This window comes from Neolamprologus brichardi, chromosome 14 (assembly GCF_056152115.1).
Source record: "Neolamprologus brichardi isolate AB-2024 chromosome 14, ASM5615211v1, whole genome shotgun sequence".
Lineage (NCBI taxonomy): Eukaryota > Metazoa > Chordata > Actinopteri > Cichliformes > Cichlidae > Neolamprologus > Neolamprologus brichardi.
The window spans coordinates 21,983,331-22,002,368 of record NC_142117.1 but is presented as its reverse complement, the minus strand read 5'-3'; the positions used below and the strand labels follow the sequence as shown (position 1 = coordinate 22,002,368).

The 19,038-nt window shown below is 37.6% G+C and overlaps 1 protein-coding gene across 1 annotated transcript in view; it reads right to left on the bottom strand.

Annotated features, from left to right (window-relative positions):
- drd2a (dopamine receptor D2a) overlaps nucleotides 1-17,787 on the bottom strand; it is a 48,930-nt gene extending 31,143 nt beyond the window's left edge. The window contains exon 1 of the mRNA XM_087850970.1: nucleotides 17,422-17,787. The gene's annotated coding sequence lies outside the window, so the exon portion shown is untranslated. The remainder of the gene's footprint in view (nucleotides 1-17,421) is intronic.
- Nucleotides 17,788-19,038: the final 1,251 nt, after the last annotated feature.

Below are 19,038 nucleotides of genomic sequence, written 5' to 3'. Positions count from 1 at the left end.
ATAAGAACAACATTGGCTGGAGGGCCATGTTTTATGAATCTGATGGTAATTTTTGCATGTACTAATATAATTTTTTGTGCAGATATAAGTAAATAGGCCCGTGGCACACATGGTAACAGGGAGTAGTTTCACACAAATTACTAAATGAATGTTTCCATCTCAATCAGGTTAAGTTCTACGGGGATGCAAACGCACAAATTACACTCTCAGTGAATTTGCAACATCAATAATTTTTTCTTAAAATAATTGCATATATCATGTTATATATGAACCAGTCTGTGGATCTGATCAGTTATGATCTAGTTTTCAAATATATGGGCTTAAAAAAGAAGATTAGAAATATCGAGAACATAAAAATTTAACTCAAGTAGCACTACTGTATCGCCTGTAATCCCATACATGCCACATGTTGTTAAGCTACTGGAAATGCTACTTTTGCTTTGAAGTGTTAAAGAAGTGTTGAAATTTAACAAACACGCAACCTTCCTGTTCCCACAGAAATAAAGTTATGTGTATGTGAATATTATGTCTGTTTGCTCTTGATAAAAAAAATAAAATAAAATTTAAAAAAGCAGCTGCAGACATAAAGTCAGCGATAACCACTTTTTGGCAGACGAGGATTGCTTTTAGGTGTCCACATGACTGTGATAAGCAGTTATCGCACATGCGCCGTAATTTATTTTTGTTCTGGAACTAGGCCTAGTCTCAATATCAGGCTCTTGCCACACTGCATAACTGCATTAATCTCAAGAAAAGAACATGTTACGATCAGGATAAGTAAGGACTTTGAATTGATGAAAAGACCGAATTACACAAACAGCACAGAAAGCAAAACTCTTGGACAGGATGGCCAGTGCTATCTGGGGCTGTGTGGACATCTAATACTTTGTGGCAACAGCAGGGGGTGTCTGAGCGATTAGCTTAGTTTGTAGTCATGTCATGTGTTTTTTCCCTTGCAAATATTTGAAAGGCACTAAGGCAACAATGGAGGTTTTAACAGAAAATTTAAACAGTGCAAAGTGCTTCGTAATAATCACAAACTACAGCTTAATGATTATAACTTAGGTCACATCATACAGTATATGTAGAACCTCTGGCTTCTGAAATTACCAGGCACATCCTGAAAAAAAATGGCACCTCTATTCTGTGGAGGAAATTCAACTGAAATTGAAGAGGTATCCTTATATGCACTGCTGCACAGTAATAAGAGCAGCAAGCATACTCCTACGTCACTGAAAATCTAACAGGCCGAGTCTCCATCCTCACTGGTCTAAAGTCTTAGGTCCAGTGCAGTCCTTGCTGTAATTTGTGGAGTCTGCCAATGGACTTAAGTCCGATATCTGACTATCCTGTCGCTTGTGGCTCAGCTTTATTCTTCTTCCCCCACTTGACCTCTCCCTCCAAAATAAAAGCACATTAGAAATAAAATGGCGCCCCTAAAAGTCTCTGGGCTACAAAGTGATACATTTGAGTGCACGCTGCATTAAGAAAATTTTCATACATAATACAAAAGGTAGGAAAGTGCCACAGACTTAATAGATATCAGATTATTTATTTTTTAATATGCAGTACACAGTATTCACTGAAATAGTTAATTTATGCTCTATATCAATTATTTGTCCTTAATTTTTTTTAGGAAAAAGTAATTAAAAAATAGATTTTTGTCCATGTTAATTTTTAAATAATACTTGTTGGTGTTAGATGTTTGTCAGATGTTTGCAGGGGTACAAAACTAACTTAAATGATCACTGTGATTGCTACATTATTTTACAATACAAATGACTGTCAGAGTTGCAATACATGAGCTTTCTCTCTCTGAGCACAAATTTTCCTTTCAACATCTGCAAAGGTTTTCCTGTGCTGCTGATCAATATCGCTTTTCTTTGCAATTACTTATATAGTCAAACTGTTTCCTGCTTTTAAAAACCCACCATTCAGACCGTGTTTTCTGTTTCCCAACAAAAACATGCACTTTGTGATCCTCTAACAAAAGAAGATGCGGCTAAAAACAAGCTGCTACTATGCGATTTTTTGAGGCCCATTATGGTGTTAATTCCATTGAGGCGCACCACTAATTAGCTGTCCGTTTCATTGCTTTTGTTTTTTACTCTTAAATTTATGTCTTTTGTTTTAGTCACGTCTGTCTAGGGCCACAGCATGCAACGCCAGACACCTGTCAGTGGTGTTACAATCCTCTGCATTATTATCCTCTCAGCTCAGAAGCTTCTGTGTGTCTGTGGCATGTATATAAAAGCAGGCAGTCAGAAAGCTGCTGGTAGGACAGCGCTTGCACACATGCTCGGATACATAAAATGACCACGGTTTGCCTAAGAGCTTTAACTTTAAAGTGTGAGCATACAATCTCAGATAAAAACTGAAGTAACCCCCTGGGTGTTGTGAGTGTCCTATGAAACAAAGCTGACAGCCAGAACAGTAAACAGAGAACAGTAAACAAAGCAAGGATAAAAAAGGAATCAAGTGGACCATTGCAGATAAAATTATGTGAAAATTGTTGCACCAGTTGCATCAGTTATTATTATAAGATGTGTTATGTGTGGCATAAGTGTGAACTGTGGGCATTGTGCATTTGTCTGTTGGAGATGAGTGCTGCCAGTAAACTGATTAATTGAAAACTCAGACAGGATGTCATAAGATTTTAAAGACTTTTAGCTCAAGGCAAGCAGTGCTTCCGCAGTGAAATCTAAGAATTATTTGCATGTTCAAACAACAACGTTGCTGCATGAAAGAGCTCTCATGTGGCCAAGAGCTGACTGAAAGCTTCTATTTGGATTGACACTATTAAAAAGCAGATTCTTGGAAGGGAGCTACAAGCTAGCAAATGAGTTAGAGAACCAAGTACACAAAACAGAATAACTTAATAAATAAAATGCAAGAATGCTCCTTGTGGTGTAGATATATTACTTTGTGTATGATTAAAAGTTGTTTGTTCTATTATCTACCTGCCTTTTTAGCCATTTTTAATCTTTGTGTATATGTTTTTTACAAGTAAATAAAAGAAGAAAACCATGAGAGAGACCAGAAGGCAAAAATGGGGCAAACTGCTGCAATTTTTGTGACACAGGTAACAAACAGCAACAGCTTACTAACTGGGAGGGAGAGCTTAATTTCAGACATGAACATGCAGGTATGTAATGTAGTCCTCCTCTGCTTTTTAATCCCAGTCAATTGCTTATTTACACTCGTAAACATGCTCCATAATTACCAGCTCACACATCTGCTGACTCCTGTACATCTGCGTCTGACGTGTATTGGCCTTCATTTGAGAACACTGAGCGGACTGAACAGGCAGATTGTTAGGCTTCTCCGCGATAAGGGTCATCACCATTGGTTCCCTTTTAGAGGCAGCAGCTGCCATAGAGGATGGCTTACTAGCTTGCAGGAAATCGAATATTTCCCATGTGTCATGTAGTGTTCACTCATGTCCTGGGGGCATTTTCACTGCTTGCAGGCTGACATTATGATGTGGTCATTGCTTACAAGCAGTGGTATTTTTGAGCTCTTTAGCTGACTACATGTATCAAATGCATCTGTAAATAATACAGCTGCACAGTCTTTCGGAAGATTTCTTTGTCCTCAAACCTTTCCCCACACCTCTCTCTTTTTCCTATTGACAGGAAAGCTGTGAAGACCAATATAATTTCTTTTTTAACTCTTGACAGAAAAACAGCCACAATAAACTCTTTTTTTCCTATTATGTAACTCAGGAAGAATAGAATCAGCTGCTTTGTATCAATAGCTCTGGAGTACTACCAATTAACTTAAAAGGTATTCATTGATAAAAAATTCATCTTAAACATTTAGGATGAATTTTTTAAAAGTTTTTTTTTTACAATGTGTTTTAGTAGAAGAGGGATTTTGTAGTACATTAAGACTCACAAGTTGAATTAGTAAGAAACATTGTTAAAATTGTCAATTAAACTTAACAACAACAAAAACAGTCATCTGTTAAAAACAATTATGTTATCAGAAACTCCATCGAAAACCTTGACTTGTGATTGTTTGGACAAAAGTTAAATGCACTGTATTTGACAAAATAATGATAACTGAATGTTCCTAAAATCACTGGTGACAATGCATAAATATATTTACAGCACTGATGTGGAGACAGTGAGTGAGTTGAATAGATTCATGGTCAATAGAAGCACTGTTAGTTTGAAAATTCCTTTTTTTTTCTCCCACACACTGTGCAACCACTATCCATAGAGATCAGCTAAGACTGCCAACCTACTGAGAGCTGTTCATGCTATAAAGTGTCTTACACAGTCTTGGGCATATGGCATGTTTGCATTATTGAACAGCTGCACCACAGAACAGCGGATGAAGTGTATCCAGCTTTCTGTGCTAAAATCTAAAGGGGGTAAAAAAAAAAAAGGCCAAATTTTGAATTCAACAATTCCCCCAAAATCATTCCTTCTTCTTTTCTATCCAAGTATATTTAAAATAAGTCAGTGCTCAGATTTGGCTTCATCTGTCCCTTTTCACTCACTCCACCACACTTTGCTCTGGATAATGCTTCACATTTCCTACAAGATCTGGCTGTAAAACACTTATAACTTGCCAAAGTCACCCCTTGCTTGTGATCTTCTCTAAAACAAACAAACAAATTTGCTAAAAGGAAATTAAAAATTTATTATTCAGCGATTTTAACAACATGTTGCCTGTTTCAACTTTTATGTAGCATTCTATCCAACCAGATGACCTCTGAATTGTGCGCAGTTGACCGGTCCTGAATAAAATCTCTAAATAGCTTGACCTCACTTTATACCCACAATCCCTCAGTTTCACATCTCACTGCATCCTCTTATTCCCAGGTGACCCAGCAGTGATCTATGGGAGCACAAGGCATTATCTAACTATCTTGAATGTGATTTTTGTCTGCACATTGCCAAGCCGACCCTCTAAAAAACAACAGATAGTAACTTCACTTTGGGCTTTTGGACACTTTCTGTCCAATTTTTATTTCCCCCCAGACAAGTTTTGATTCATGCATAATAAAAGATTGAATAGACTCATAAGCATGGATACTGATATATATTGGTCATTTTTTTGTAGTTGTCTAATTTCTGTTATTGGATTAAATTTCAGGTAGCAAATTATGTTCTAATTACCTTTTACATTTACAAAACACACCCGGTAATTATGAATCTCCCCGATAATCTGAAAATAGTTTAAGCATAATGACTTTATAATCCTCTCATAAATGCACACCTAACCTGCAACTTTAATTAGGAAAAACACACAACTCTGTTGGCATTAAACGACATTAAACAACAACAAATGTTGACATTAAGCACCAGTTGTGAAAATTCAGTTTAATAAACCACGCAACTACCCTGTTAATCTTACAGTAAGCCCCATTTAATAGCAGCTGTATTAAATTGCTGCTATTTAAGAGCCTTTAAACTTGATTATTAATCTCACAGAAGCACTCAAACTCGAACATTTACAGTCGGGAAAAATAATTATTTGATTCCTTGCTGAATTTGTAAGTGTGGTCACTTACATGGAAATGAACAGTCATTAATTTTGATGATATTTTCATTTTAATGGAGAGAGACATCAACCATAATCAACCAAAAAATTTAGAAAAAACACATTATATAAAAGTTATTGATTTGCATGCCACTGAGTGACAACTATTTGATCGCAAAGCAAAACCGGATTTAGTCATTCAGCACACAGATTACAGTCAATCAATCATTCAATCAATTACAGATACTCCTGATCTCAATGTGTTAGATTGATGTATAAAGCACACCTGAGCACAGAATCAATAAATTTTTCAATCAGTTTCTTCTATTCCATCCTCTCCATCTCTATGGACGAAAGTGTAGACCTGTACAATGCTGGAATGTGCTACAAGAGCATTGGCAAGAAGCTTGGCGATAACATAAAACTGTTGGTGCAATGACTCGAAAATGGAAGAAAAAATGACCATCTGTCACCCTCAGTGGAAGATCTTGCCACAGTCACCAAGATAACCAATAGTAACACACTAAAGCATATGTTGGAGTGTCTAGAAGGTTACCCTGGTCCAGAAAGCACATGTACATGTCATGAATCGCTGTGTGGCAGGCAGGAATTGGACCCAAAATGCAGGCTCTTAGACACGTCGGGATGAACTCAAAACCACAGCTTTATTTGCTGGCTGGGAAAAGCCTACAAAAGCAAACTAAACTAAACTGGAAAATGACAAACTAAACACACAGGGAGATCCACACAGCATGAGGGATGACGCGACACTGACTCAGAGAAACACTGGGTTTAAATACACTGGGAAGTAATGACACAGACCTTCAAAGTAAAACAGGAAGTATAACACAGAGACGCAAACTTGACACGGTGGAGACAGCAACTAAGAAACACAGACATAAACCATAAGGCAGAGGACTCTAAGAACCAAAATACACAGTGGGAAACAATAAGCTTGGAACACAAGAAACTAGACTTGAGGGAGTAACAAAAGACCAACCATGAGAACATAATTCACAATACAGAGTGACAGAAAACAAGAAGCTCAAACATGCAAAGACACAGACGTACACAGAACAGAGGGGGCACAGAGAAACATGAAGGGCAGAGGATCAAAACTAGAAACCATAGAATAAATCACACGAGTACAAAATACAAGAATCACAAAGAACTAAAAACGCTGGGTCAGGAGACCCAGGATCCTGACAGTACAGGCCAATCTTAAGTTTACTAGTGAACATCTAAATGATTCAGAGATGGTTTCAGAGAAAGTGCTGCGGTAGATAAAACCAAAATCAAGCTGAGGGGTATCAATTTGTCCTGATGTTTTTGTATAATGGGAAATACTGAGCATGGCCCAAAGAACACCATCCAAACAGTAAAACATGGAGCTGGAAACTTTATGCTTTGGGGCTATTTTTCTGAGGAGGGTACAGTGTGACTGCGATGACAAGCCAGTAAACGGAGGCCATGCGGTGGATGGATCTTCCAGTATGACAATGACCCAAAACATACCACCAAGGCAACAAAAGAGTGGCTAAAAAAGTAACACATTAAGGAAATGGAGTAACTAAGTTGTTCTTCACACCTCAATCCTATAGAAAATCTGTGGAGGGAGCTGCAGCTTCGAGTTACCAAGCAGCAGCCAAGAAAACAAAAGGATTTATAGAGTGGAACCAAACCTCTCTTAAGATGTGTAAAGGGTTTCTTCACCAAGTACTAAATCATGATTTTCTTAGGGATCAAATGCTGGTCACTCTGGATTTCTGGATTTAGGCTTGAAATTTTGTCTCTCTCCATTAAATGAAGCTACCCTAAAAATCAGAGACTTTTAATTTCTTTACAAGTGAGCAAACTTACATATTCCGAATTAGATCAAATAATTGTTTCTCTCTATATAAATAACCTTTGTGAAAATTTATCTAATGCTGCATTCCATCTTTATGAAGATGATTAACCTATTGTTCATTTCCTTCAGTAGCACAAACCCCTTGACTTTTTACAGTCTGCCTTTGATGTTGCTCAGTAACATTTAACTCAACTTACAACTAACCTGGTGTTAAATGTAGATAATTCAAAGTTCACGTTATTCTCAAATGGCAAAGAGTTGTTATCTGTGTTTCTATCTATTGTAGGTATCATTAGAGATCAAGGTTTGTCATTTAAAACTCACATCGAAAGGCTTGTGTCCAAGTTGAAAGGTTTTTTTTGTAAATCTTGTTTCTCTATCCGTTCGCTTTGAGGGCCTTGAAAAGCGCTATATAAATGCAATCCATTATTGTTATTAGATTTTGATGATCTGCTTTTTATGAATGCACCTGCCCAGTACATAAAGAGGGTGGACAGTGTCTATCATTGTGTCTTTTTTTTATTGTTATTATTGGATGTGGAAATCGGCCATCTCTGTATATAAGCAGACGTTCCCATTGGTTGGTTTTATCTAGAACTCTCTCCTCGGGCTAGTTCAGTCTTATCTGTGTATTTATATGTGTAAAAACTACAACCAATATAGCCTTTGCTGTCACAACGCCATGCAAATAAGTTGTCCTGAAAATCAGAACAGAACTGGGAAAAAGGCATTTAAATAAAAGGCTGTCCCTGTTTCCTGGAATAGTCTACAGAAGGAACTGAAATTGGCAGAAATGGTTACCATGGGGGAGTTTAGGTCCATTTTAAAGGAGTGAGAGAATAACTCTTTTAGTCAGTGTTACTGTTTTTAAATATGGCTCTTAATGTATGTTTGTGTGAAATATTGTATTTGTTTTTTACTTGTTATGTGTTGTATTTGCTGTAACCTTTGCTGCCATGATGGCCAGGTCTCCCCTGGAAATGAGATTTAAATTTCAATGAGACTTTGACTTGAAGAAATGAATGATAATGAATAAATAAATAAATAAATAAATAAATTCCCTCGCTGTACTACAAAACCGTCATTATGCTTCTTGAGATACACATTGTCCGATTGTGGCTCTTTTTGCCTTTCCCCCCATTTTCTCTTCTGTTACATAAATCTAATTTGTGGATGTTGGATCAAGGTAATTGCCTTTTCTAAAGTGATTATGCCAAATAGTCACACCTGTTTTCCTTTTTCGTGTAATAAGTTAACAAGCTTATGCTGTTTTATGTGAACACAGGGATTTAGTCTTAGTTAACCTTCTTCAGACCCTTCATTGTTAAATCTTTGTCTAGTTTTTAGTAACAGCCTATACAAGCTGAACACAAAAGCTTAAACTGATATCAGTCTGTCAATACCAACAACATGTTTGATTTAAGCCCGTGATAACGTTCATTCTAATTAGTTTTCTATCTGGCACAGCCCTGTTTGTTGTTGGGTCAGAATGACCGAAGCTGAGGAAGTCAGTGACTATGTTGTAAATTCGCTTTCTCAGAAAATAGCCCCCCTTTGTTGCTGTGTGAGTGAAAATGCAGCTCGTTGCAAATGTGAAGCCACGTTGTACGGACCGGCTGTGTAGGTGGTAGCTGGTATGACTTTTACTGTGCCTAAAATAAACCTGCTCATTCCGGTAGCAATTAGTGTGTCATAATCTTGTCATTGCAATTATGCCGCCTTTCTCTCGGCTCTTGCAATTAAAAAGTTTTTCTCGCAACATCCATATGGGGTGCATTTGCTTTGATCGGGCACATCTCTGACATAAAAGCAATAAACATTTTACATAAAAAAGACAACGTGGAGCTTGTTTACTAAAAAGAATTGGTAAGCTGTGTTTTCTGTTCAAATGAAAGTGGACAGAGGTACGCTCTCTCGTTTTAGTGAGACAATCAAATTTCATAACGAAGAGACGCTGGAACAGTTTGAAAGCTGTATTTATATTTATATATGTATCATACTAAATCAAATCCATCCTTCTTACACAGTGTGCACCGGGTTAGCATATCTCTGCTTAAACAGAGTTAAAGAAGAAAGGCCCTCAGCAGTTTGCATTAGGATGCACAAGCGCCAACGTGACTTACATAAGAGACCACCCAGCCATTTATTTGGTTGAGATATAGTATGCAATAACCCATATCAAGGGAAATCAAAGTACGAGTTTTAACACTGGCAAGGGAGCTTTCACTGTGAAAAGACTGTCTGAAGGAGGTGAAAACAAATGATATATTGGAAATTCAGGAAGTGTAAAGACACGGCACACTGAAACAGAGTGAAAGAGATACATAAAGGGCTGAATAAAAAGCACCGATGAGTCAACCATGAAGGCTTAACCGCAGAGGTTACAAAATTCTACCTATGCTACAACATTGCTTATACAGTGAGACATAAAGGTTACTGTTGTGAAGATTTGAGCTATTCTCTATTCAGATCAAGCCATAAGGGTAATGGAAGGACATCCACCCACTGCCAAAAGAGGAAACGGAGGTTGGTAACAATCCTCCATTGACCTCATTAGGTGATCGGGTAGTTCCAACCTAACAACTGGTGTGGTCCCTTGTGACGTTGCACACACACACACACACCGTTTACTACTTTTCCATTACATCCCATGTAACACAGAGCCAGAAACAGATGAACAGAAGTGCATGCACCTGTAATGTTGAGTATCTGCCCCTTCTTTTTTGCTCACACACTTTAGGTCTTATTATACGAGAAACTTGAAAAGTACCAACGATTCCCTGGATTTGTCCTGAATTGTTTAATTAAACACATGAAAATATGTCACTTTGTTTCAAGGTGAATTTTTAACTGTGTGTCATTAAATGAAGACTCTGAGCAGCTGCTTCTCACATTTCCACAGTGGGAAATGAGGTGCAACAAGTGTAAGTCTGTCAAAGGTCAGGTGACCAGATGGATTGGCTGTAAAAACAGAAACCACAATAGTGTCTTGTGGCGGTTTCACATTATTTGTTTACTCTCAAGCTGTTCTGTGATCACTGAGATGCAAAAGAACAAAAGCCCTATCTGCAGTTTCAAACACAAGAAATATTGTTAAGTGTTGGTACTTATTTTACTTCTTCCTATATACTACACATATTTATTGCATTCACGAATAAATTAAAAAGATACCCATCCACTGGTTGAACTAACAAACGAATATCTCGGACTCTTGGAAAGTCTCATTGGCAGAAAGAAGAAAAACAAGTCTGAAAGAAAGCACATTGAGTTCAGAGAAGCTCAAGACCAGGCCCCTAAGTACCAAATCTACATAGGCAGGGGGTTTCCTTCCATATAAGGCCTAGTGGTACAGGGTGTGCAATGATGACACAGAAAAATGCAGAACAAAGCAATCCTACTGAGAAGCACAAACAATTACCGGTGATAGTGTATGGAAATATGTGTCAGATGTTCTCAAGCTCTGAGGGGTTGCACAACAAAATGTTGCTTATCTTGAGGGGTTCAAGTTCCAGTCTGACTAGCAACTGTTGTTCAACCAAACACAGTGGTTATTAACAAAGAGCAGAACAGGCAAGCACAGAGTAAAATTAGAGCAAAGTCTCATGGTCTGATGAAAGGCATGAAAGGTGAAATCCAGAATGGTCCCATTAGTAACATGAATTACATGAAAGTAATTGGAGAAAGGCTTAAGTGGATTCTAGCAACAACGTATGAGCTGTCTTTCCAAAGGTAGCTATCATCACGCTCCACAAAGTACTTTAGAGTACGTCCTCCACAGTGCTCTTTATGTTATTTTTACTTTGTTGATTTCCCTTCTGTTATGCACATGTAGACAAGTATATTTTCTCATACAGTGAAATGGGGCTTTCCAGTACAATCTCAGTCACATTTCTTTTAATCTATGGTAGAATAAACCTGATTCACTAAATGAAGTGAGTGCAAACTTATTGTGTATGCAAACTGATAACATTTCTATGAAAATACTACTGAGTGACGCCTAATGTCCCCATATCGTTAAGGAATCAGTTTTCTAAGGCTTAAACAGTACAACAAAAACAAGAGCGGTCCAGTAATCCATTTATTTTTAATCCCCGCCTTAACTTAGATCTTTTTTCTTTTCTTTTTTTAAAGAAAATCTTAAAATGCTCAGTGTTTGATCATATTTTTTACCAGCCACCAGTTATACCTTTGTTTTGCTGGGCGCAAAGCTAATCTAAGCTCGTCTGTTTTAAATAGCTGCCTATGGTTTTGTGCTCAGAGCTGGCGAAAACTATGGCAAGCAACCAAAAAATCCATACCAGAAAACAAAGACAATGAGTTCAAAGCAACAGCAAGAATAATGAAATCAAAGGGCCGGTTTCAGTGAGATTGTTACCGCAAGCAACCGTTTACATAACCAGGACTGATCAATTAAATTATTATAACCGCAGTAAATCACTTCTTCAGTTTTCTTATACTATGCTCCTGACTGTGGTTGTGAATACCTAACTAGAGGAAAACATCTAAAAATGTCACTTTTCTAATGAAATAATATTTGACTGGGCATCAAGTTCACAAAGAGTAAGACTCTTGTTATTCATAATAAACGCTTGTTTTGTAATCGGTAATAAAATAAAACAAAAGAATCCTGAGCTGTTGAGGAGAATGTCAAGGGAACTTCCATGAAAGAGTCTTTAATATAATACAAACCCAGCTTTCGTTTGGCATTTGACATCGCTTAAAAAGAAATAGTTCAAAGACCCAAATGAGTCATGTGCTGTATCAAAACTGACACATCGGCCTACTTCATCTCACTTTCACCTTTTAATTTTGGCCCTTGTTAAGGTTGACATTCACAGTCAAGAAGAGTATTTTTTCTTTCTACACCGCCTAGAGGGTCTCTGGGTGTCAAGCACCATCTGCAGAAGTTGGAATCATTTCGAACAAGTGCCGCTAATTTAAAGTCTACAGTGAGAAACCCTTGGGTGAACCACATATTTGTGGTTTTTAAAAGCTTTTCATACCAAACTGTCGACACAACAAGAGAACGGTGAAGTAAGTTTATTTCTCCTGAAACGTTATTTATTTATTTCTATTTTGCTATTAATACTCAATCCTTGTCTTATAATGCTCATCCTGTCAATATCAACCCAAAGTCTTTCATCTGTCTCATAAAGTTTTTCACTAGAAAAAAATTCTCCTGCATTTTGAGCCAAGGTTTGTACGCTTCTTATATTTTATGAAGCTCTATAGGAGCTACAGCCAATTAGCCAACGATGTCAACTATCCATGCACATATGTTGTGCGCATATTCCCTGGTGACTTTATTAAGTATATCTGTTCACCTGCTAATTAATGCAAATTTCTACTCAGCTATTTACATGGCTGCATCTCAATGCATTTAACTGTGTAGACATGGTCAAAAGAACCTTCAGAAATTTAAACAGAGGATAATAGTAAAGAAACGTGACTTTGAACAAATGGTTGTTGATGCTAGACAGGCTGGTTTTGAGTATTTCAGAAAGTGGTGATGTACTGGGATTTTCCCTCACAACCATCTCTAGAATTTACATAAATTGGTCAGTGAAAATGTGTTATTGATACCAGAGGTACGAGAACATTGGGTATAGCAGCAGAAGACCACACTGGATTGCCACTCCTGCTAGCTAAGTATAGCTTACACAGGATGACCAAAATTGGACAATAGAAGATCATAAAAACATTGCCTTTTCTGATATGTCATTTCTACTGCTACATGCATATTGTTGGGTCAGAACTTAGCATAAATACCATGAACGCATTGATCCATCTGACCCTTTTCACGCTTCGCCATTCCAAAGCATGAAAACGATGTGCATGCAGAAGTTGCAGTAAATTGCCGCAACAGCAGAGGGAGATATTTTATTTCAAGCCAACATGAAAATAACCAGGAAAGTGCTAGACTGAAATTATTACCCATTTGCATGTATATAGATATTGGCCACCCATCCTATTTATTTCTGATGATTAAGAACCCTGAAATTACTTCTTGTCTTTAATATATTATCTCCCCCTGCTGGTAATGCAACTTCTGCATGTGTGTCCAGTTCACATTTTGGAGAGGCAAAGCGTGAAATAGACACAGGGGACCGGCGTGTCTATTACACATTTTGGCGTGATATCGGGTTGCTTTATGACCAATCCATGTCCCAAAGTTCAAATGATTTGGAACTGGTTTCCTCAACATGAAGATTTATGTGGTCTACTTAAACTGCCTCCACAGTAGAGCCAAACTGAAATAGGATTTGTAAGACTGACACTGATATTTTGGTTGATATATTTCACACACACAACACAAATAGATAGGTTATCATTTATTGACTTATTTATTTATTGACTTGTTTACACTTTACAAACAAATGTGCTGCCAGCAAGGAAAAACTATGCAACATCAACACTCGTAACATGATTGAAGAGTCTTTCTCCCATCTCTTCTTTACTTTTACTTTTTCATTCATAATCTGTTATAAAAGCAGATACTAATCGATCAGCAAATAGCTCATATTGGCAGATAAAATCAACTTGCCAATATATTGGTCAGGCTCTATTCTACAATCTAAAGATTTCCGTCAAGTCGAGCACTTTTGCGATGTGGTCGAATTAAAAAATTAACATCGCACAGATGTGCACTAACTGTGTGATGATATCATGTCATTATGGACCTAAATCTCTGAGAATTGTTTCCATCACCTTGTTGAATCTATGCCACAGTTCTGAGTTCCAAAGGTGGGTAGAACCTGGTACTAGCAATGTGTAACTAAGAAAAGGTAGATGGTTTGTACAATCATGCAGAAATGAGGGTGCTGCCTAATTTTCTCTGACACTGTTCTCTAACTGCAGGTAAAGCAGGATCATACCTCTGGGAAAACATTGCCTGTGTGTGTATATCTGTGGATTAGTGAGATAGCGAGCTGTTCAAAGGTTCAGTGTTTCTTCCAGGTATACTAAGTTTTGACTGCCTGTTGCTCAAGCTTAAAAACATAAAGACCAGCAGGCTCTTTTATGTTAATTACAAATGTGCAATGGTGGATTTCTATCCAGCAGATCAGTAAGTGTGTATAAATTATTTTTGTCTGTTTCTAAATGCAAGCGAGTACGTTTTGCAGCTTTTTTCTGTATGTTTGTGCGTCTCTTCTAAATATAAAATTGAATTTGTGGAGGTGTTAGTGATTTGAAAATGTTATGAACTGCACTATAATTGCCAAAAATATAATACTGTGTGTGTACCCCTCTCCATGTGAATACATTTAAAAATAAAATATGTGTGATTGCAAAGTGTTAAATGAGTAATAAAAAAATCAATATCCAGTTATTGACAACAAACAAAGCCTAGTGATTGTAAATAGCGTTTAAACCGTTTACATCAATATGTAATATGGACACACCATTAACGCATATATAGACTAACCAGCTAACCTGACTATCACAGCATATAACAGTAGAACCACAATCATAATAGATCTCCTATTAGTTTTGGACCTAATTGGCTCGTCCATCCTGTCAGTAATTGTGTGCGTCCCTTGAGCGTTGATGTATTTGACATGCTGGGAAAGGGGTTTCAGGAGAGAGAGAGACTGTAAATGAGTTGGATAAAGTCTCAGAGATCCAATACAATTAAGTAATTTACTTACAGGGATGTTTGTGACCATGATATAAAATCTGTGAGACGTACAAGAAGAACCATGTAGCTGAGTTAGAGCTTGTGGATGGGCATCCTTTTGGGATATTAAAGGGAATACACCTCCGCTTTTTCTTGAAGGAGTCCATGTTTACACTATTCGGAGGCCATTTCAGGCATCCAGTTAGTAAGCTCTATGTTCTGCTGAAAATCTAAACTATTTATATTTCGTCTTCGGTTGCTTAGATGTCAGATGGCGCCACACGCAAAGGTCAGATGTGCTGTTTTTTGGGGCCCGACTGAGTATCATCAAGTGCTCCATGACATTCTGGGTCTGAGCTGCATCTTCTATACACAATGATTAAAAAGTGTTTATAGATCTTGGAATATATGTGGTTTCATTTCTGCACCTACACATTTATGAAGTTGCACTTTGCAAGATGCATAAAGTCATGTAAGACTTGATTAGTAAAAAAAAAAAAGTCCCTTTTTAAAGTGTATTTCTGAAGTGGCAAGCCAAGCGGCTTCATTCAGCCATATAATGTACAGGTAATACTATACACCGTGAAATTAAATGTTCCTCCAGAGCATGGCAAGGCTTAAACCATACAAGACTGCAAACAGAATTACAAAAGGTACATAGCATTATACAAATATAAATATATAAATACAGTATGAATACATACAGACAAAAAAATTACATCAAAATTCCTTATAGTTTGTACTTTGCAAAACAAAACAACTGCACCACGCCGGTCCAACGTAAGATTTCTCCTGTGAGTGACTTTCAAATCTGTCTGATTAATAAAAGACTCTGTGGTTTCACAGCAGCAGCTCCCTGCACCCGAACAACTTTTGTTTGGGTTTGTAATTGGATTTAACAAGCACAAGCTGCGACACAGTGTCATTTCTGTTGACTGCATGTCATTTGAGAGCAATGTGTTGAATCTGAACATTTTATTGATCGAACGGCAGCATTGAGTGATTTCCCTTTAGATCTTTATGCGCTTAATCCATTCAAAGTCTGTGCATCACCTCAACGTAAATGTTGCCATGAAATCAAATCTCTCACAATGCATCTTAAGGAATCTTATGGAATCTGAGCCCTTGTTAGTGTTTTTTTTTTCCCCTGAGTATTAATTCAAATAATCCGTGTAGGGATTAATTAGTGCTTATATTTCTTTATATAGCATCTGGGAGATTGCATTCAGAAAATCTGCTTGTGGCCAAACAGCTAGGCTGGACAAGCCTGCATCAGGCAGCTGTGGTCAGACTGTTTTCCACACAAAAGCATCCAGCAGATCAGACACAGGAATGTACAGAATTCAAAATGTGTCAAGGGAATTCAACCAGGCTCAGCCTCTATCCATTTAACATAAGATGGGTTCACTAAGGATTACTGGTTTGGTTTCTATATTAAAGAAGATTTAAATAGTTAATTCTAGTCAAGTGGAGTTGACATGAGCAATTTTCCTTGACAAATAAAGCCTGACAGCATCCCTTTTGATGAAACCACCAATTTGCCAACCAGGTGTTATAACCACCTGACCTATTCAGATATCCATACCTGCTGGGTACAGAGCAGCTGCTGACCAAATGTCAAAGCAGGTTTTTGTTGTTATGGTGGCTTATTAATATTTTCCAGAAGGCAGTCATACTGTTCTTTCCTTTCTTTCTCCCCTTTTAGCACTGACTCAATCAAAAGAGATAAGTCTTAAATCAAAATCACCACAATCATTAGCATTATTCAGTTATTTGTTATGCGTTTTATGTGTTAGTTAGAATATGGCAGTAACTCGGAACATACATATAATATACACATCTTTTTTTTTTTTTTTTTTTTTTTTTAATATTCACATAGTAACATAAACTCCATCAAAGGCGCTCTCGAGGCACGCAGGCTTATCAAGAGAGGTTTAGATACATTTTCCACTTTATTTATTTCCTGTTGTTTATAACTTGTGAAAGCTGCTTAGTGATGCTGACACAGGACGGAGTGTGCAGCTTGTACAGCAGTCACCTGCGCAGCACGAAGCTTGTGCCGAAAACCCGCTGCCTCTGAAAACTCAGCACTAATTACAAATTGGAAAGCACAGATCTGAAATCAGCGCTTCGCGGGTTGGGAAGGGCACCGTGACACGGACACATCGCCACTCTTAAGTCTGAAACTAGGGTATAACTCACTTATAACCCCCCAGCCACCCACCCTTTCTTGTGGTGGTTAAAACTGTCTTATATTAACGCCCAGCAAGGATCGATAAGGTAAACAGTAGACCTGTCATACAAATAAAACTGCACAGCCGCTTGCGCTACCTGCAGTATTATTTAATGTATGTATGTATCTTTGAGCGATATGTCATAGATTATAAACTATACCCTGGATTATTTTATTTTTTCTCAAGTTTAATACATCACACAGAGAAAACAGTAAGAACTGTCTTACCTTCACGCCATAAGTTTCAGAATCTTTGCTTTCACAGGAAGCGGCTGTTAAATCCAAGATCATCCACAGTTAGCTCCCACTGTATCCTTTATTTGCTTTACTCATTGCTTACTCTTTAAAAAAAGGAACCGTCTCTTCGCGTCGTCTCTGGTGCGAGGCATTAGTTCAAGCTGGTAGGTAAAAAAAATAAACTACTGGGAGCCAAAATACATAGCCTAACAGTGAACGAATGAATTAAACAACACCTAAGATCACTTGCTGTTTTCCGGGCGTTTAATTAAACCCTCGAGGTTTATTTTATTTTTTTTAATTTTTAAATCAGTTCTGATCTTGAGAGAGCGGAGAAGCAGAAGCGGAAACTGTGCGGTGTCCAGGAGCTTTACGCGGAGAGCTAAGTTACCTTCTGCACTGACGGAGACGGGAGACGCGGCGGCTGTGAAGAACTGTGGAAAATCAAGGCGGGGTTACATCTGTTTAATTCCTAAGAGGGATGCGTGTTTTTGTTTTTTTAGGGGTTTTTTTTGTAATGTCACCGGTGTAAGTGAAACCTTATTCCCTTACGTTTGCCTCAGATTTTCCACAGTTCAGTCTTCTCTCCGTGGCACGGGTTGTGCTTTTTGTGTAATAAGTAAATAATGGAAAATGGCAGTGTGTGATTTAAAAAAAAAATTGGACATCTTTTGATCACTAAATAAACAGTTGGTTAATAAGTGGGCACATGCTCTGTTAGGATGTGAGTTGGTGGATCAGCACAAGCAGTGAAAAATGATAATGAAAGAAATGAGCGAACACATGGACTTACAAATCCATCCCACGCATTCCTTATTATCATTTTCTTAGATAGAGATCTTTATTATTTATATATGTATTTTTTTTTTCATCTATTGCCAAACTTTGTCATTATTGTTAATTGCTGGCATTTCTTAGGACTCTGTTGGCTTTCATCCCAGCAATATTACACAGTGAATGCTACCAAGTGAAAGGACAGGAAGCAAACTGTTTTGTTTGTCCTTGGGACAAGTAACAAGGAAAGAATGTACAATTTCATATTACACCACTGAGATTTATTTGCACCTGCTGGTTCCATTCAGTACAAATGACACAAACCACCTTCCATCAGTGTGTGCATATATAGGGAAGTCCAAACCAGAAATATAAATGTTACATTGTTAAATTCTCCCAATTCTTTTTGATCTTTGCGCTGAAGGAAGGTCAATAATCGGTGTATAAATGCTCAATCAACAATCTTTTATTCCATACAATTCAACACTTTATGAGCATAAACCATCCGGAGGGGAGATGAGCACGGGAGGGTGTCCGCCTGATCTCGAAGTGTCTGAGCACTCCACACATTCTTATAGCTTAAGCCCCCCCCCCCCTCTTAGTCATAAAACCTAAACATCCACATTCTTTCTCTCTCTCGGTGAGCCTAAGTTATGACCTTGGCTTCCTGTGCAGTATGTTCTGTTCTTTTCTAATCAGACAAATAAGGCCATGACTCTCTGAAAACAGTATTTCTTATAACTCAGTAATATAATGCATCATAAAACAATATCATTCATTCACACTGAATCAGCAGTCTAATGTAATACAAATCAGTTTAACAAATGTAATAGT